The sequence below is a fragment of the Lolium rigidum genome, chromosome 5 (genome assembly GCF_022539505.1).
Source record: "Lolium rigidum isolate FL_2022 chromosome 5, APGP_CSIRO_Lrig_0.1, whole genome shotgun sequence".
Taxonomy (NCBI): domain Eukaryota; kingdom Viridiplantae; phylum Streptophyta; class Magnoliopsida; order Poales; family Poaceae; genus Lolium; species Lolium rigidum.
The window spans coordinates 224,333,018-224,336,165 of record NC_061512.1 but is presented as its reverse complement, the minus strand read 5'-3'; positions in this window follow the sequence as shown (position 1 = coordinate 224,336,165).

Sequence of the window (3,148 nt, the reverse complement as noted above, 5' to 3'; positions counted from 1 at the left end):
CAGACAATTTCTAGCAGTGATAACTTCTAGCAGGGGATCTGAGCCTAAAAGGATAAGCAGACAGTTTCTAGCTGTCAGAGGCCATATGGCATCCAATTTCTGGCAGTAAGAAACAGTACGGCACACAAAATTGGAAACTTTCTTCATACATCCCAATTAGACTCAGTGAGATAATAGAAAGTGCTTACAAAAATCAATAATGTTCCAATGTACAATAATCAATTGACTAACACGTTGTCTCTCCATACAGCTGAGGTAGAATTATCACCACCTCATTTTAATGCATATTGCATTAGTTCATTTGTCACAGAATGAAATGCAAGTAAAGGCAATTTAAGGTAGCTTTTATGCTATGTTTGGTTTACTGCCGACGCTGACCCTACCGACTTGTTGGCTCGCCCGAGAGATATGGCCTTCGTTTGGAACGCCGCCAAAATATTGGTTCGCCCGCACGCCCACGCTTCTACCGAGTAAATCTCGCCAACGCCTGTGCGCGCCGAGGGCACACAAAAAGTTGGCAGCTGAAATTTTGGCTGGGCTAGTTGGGGCTTAAACCAAACGCACCCTATGTTACTAATCGAGTAAAAGTGCATCAAAGCCTTCTTCAAATTGCAGAAGACACTTTGTTCTATTATTAGAAGCATCAAATCTACACGTGGTATTCTAGTATGTACCCTGCACCCGACATGGTTCCATTTATTCCCCATCTGGGAATAAATATCCAAAACGTAGCATCATCTACTACTCCGTATTACATTAGCATTAACACAGAGCGCACATCTGGGCATATGACAAGCAGAAAGAGACAGCGGAAAGGAGATCGAACCTTAGGAGTCGAGGGACGTGGCGACGAGGTTCTCTCCGGAGCCGAACGCCGTGGCGAGCGCGAGCGAGAAGGAGAAGTCCCCGTCTCCGACGATGAGTATGCTCTGCGCGGAGGAGTAGTGCTTGAGCCACTTGACCCCGTCCTCGTCCTTCTCCGCGTTGCCATTCCCCTTCACGGCGATCGGCTGCACCCCTTCTACCACCGGCGCCTCGTCGTCCCCGCCTCCGGCCGCTGCGGCCACCGGAAACCCTAGCAGCGGCGCCTCGCCCTCCCCGTCGACGGCGATCACCGGAACCCCCGCCGCGCCCTTCACTCCCACCGCCACCCCCGCATCCACTGGCGCCTCTCGGCCGCCGCCAACTCCGGCCTTCGCCGGCCGCCGTGGCCGCCGCATTACCCCTCTCCTCGCCCCTGGCGACTGCGACTGCGACTGCGACCGCTGTGTGCTGCTGTGACGAGGCGAACAGAGTACGCGCGTGGGACTCGGGTCCACTCCCGAATGTTGCAATCAAACCGCTACGGCGAGAGGGCCCAAAGCGTTGGCCTTTTGACCTGCCATTGAAAGTCACGGGTGCGGGCCACTGTCGCGCCGGATTTTGCGCGGACGCCGATAGGTGGCCTCGATGCTGCGCTAGATTTTGAAATTCGAAATACTGGGTGACGTTTTCCCAGATTTCTACTTGCTGCGGTGCGACATTGCAACAGTTTGAAGATAAAAACATGACCTTTTTGTGTGTTCTTTTTTCGACAAAAAGCGTTTTATTATTTAAATTTAAAGTATATAAGAGCATCTTCAGTCGTGTCCCTTAAAAAACGTCCGACACGAATAACTTTGAGCATGTTTGGAACCGCGCCGGATAAAAAGAGACCAAACATCTATACAAAAAAGAAGTCCTTCCCAACCGTGTCCCTCAAACACCGTCCGAATGCATGCATTTTAATATAAGGGATCACCCCATGTGGGAAAAGTAGGTGAGAGAATGAAGCTTACACCAATAATAATAATATGGTAATTAGGTCTAGGAAAATTGTCCTTTCCAATTTTTCATGGATTGGAAATATTTAAAAATTACAGAGTATATGGAACATTTTTTTTCGATGGCACTTCCGCTTGTTTTCTCGAATGTGGGCAGCAGCCCGAGTATGGAGTATGAATCAAAATGGGCCAAGTTATGTTGTTAAGGAACAGCCGAACATGCTCCAGCTGGCCAGTTAAACTAATAAACGTATGCTGAAGTACATGTACGACGGTGACGAGCCCGGGCACGTGCCCTGGGTGCCCATACGGTAAGTACGCTGCTGTTTGTGGGGGTATAAGGTATAACCTATCTGAATGATTGACTATATAGATTTCGTAAATCGAAAATGGAAGAAGAGATATTTTATTGTCTCTTGTTCATGACAGAAAAAACATTTTGTTGATCCATGCCAATTACGTTTTGCAAGGTTATCTTTGGTGAGAATAACACCATAATGAAGGTACCATGCAAATACCTTTGTCTTAAGTGGTATCCTCAATTTCAAATATAATTTATTATTACTATCTGGTTGTATCGGTTGAATTAACACTTTATACATGGACTGAACAGAGAAAATCACATTCTTGTAAGTCCCCAACGAAACTCATCAGTACCCTGTACCAATTGTACTAAAGCTAATCTTTGTAATAGCTCATTCCAAGAGGTCAGTCGGGGACCCACAAGATCGCGTATGAATGCCATAGATGGCGGTGTTGTCTCCAACACTTTCTGCAAGGTATCACCTTTATGACGTACAATACTGTATAAAACGGGATATTGTTCTCGAAGGGTGGTTGATTCTAACCATTTTTCCTCCCAAAACCTTATCTCAGACCCATCCTGAATGGAGAATGATCCATATTGAAAAAAGTACATTTATGTTGCCATTATTCCAGCCCAAAAGTGAGAATTTCCAGGTTTCCATATAACCTGAGAAATCGCCTTTGAACCAACGTACTTTCTCCTCAATATATTTTGACATGGCGACTGCTTCCATAGACCCCCAAACCAACAATTGCATAAATGTACCATTATGCACGTGCTCCTTCCACCGGCGCTAACGGGTCGGGCTAGGTTAGCCTCCGAAGATCCATATCGATTGTACCCGTGTACCCGTTGAAAGGGTATACGGTGTACCCTTGTACTCGTTGAAAGGGTATACAGTGTATGTATGTTTCGGTGTATGTACGTGTCGGTGTATACGTCCGATGGATACTGCTTGGTGATCGTCGTCGGTTGTCACTTTCCATTCTCACGTACCTTGATCAGCTCGTCGCAGCCGCCAGCCCGGCGATCTCCGATC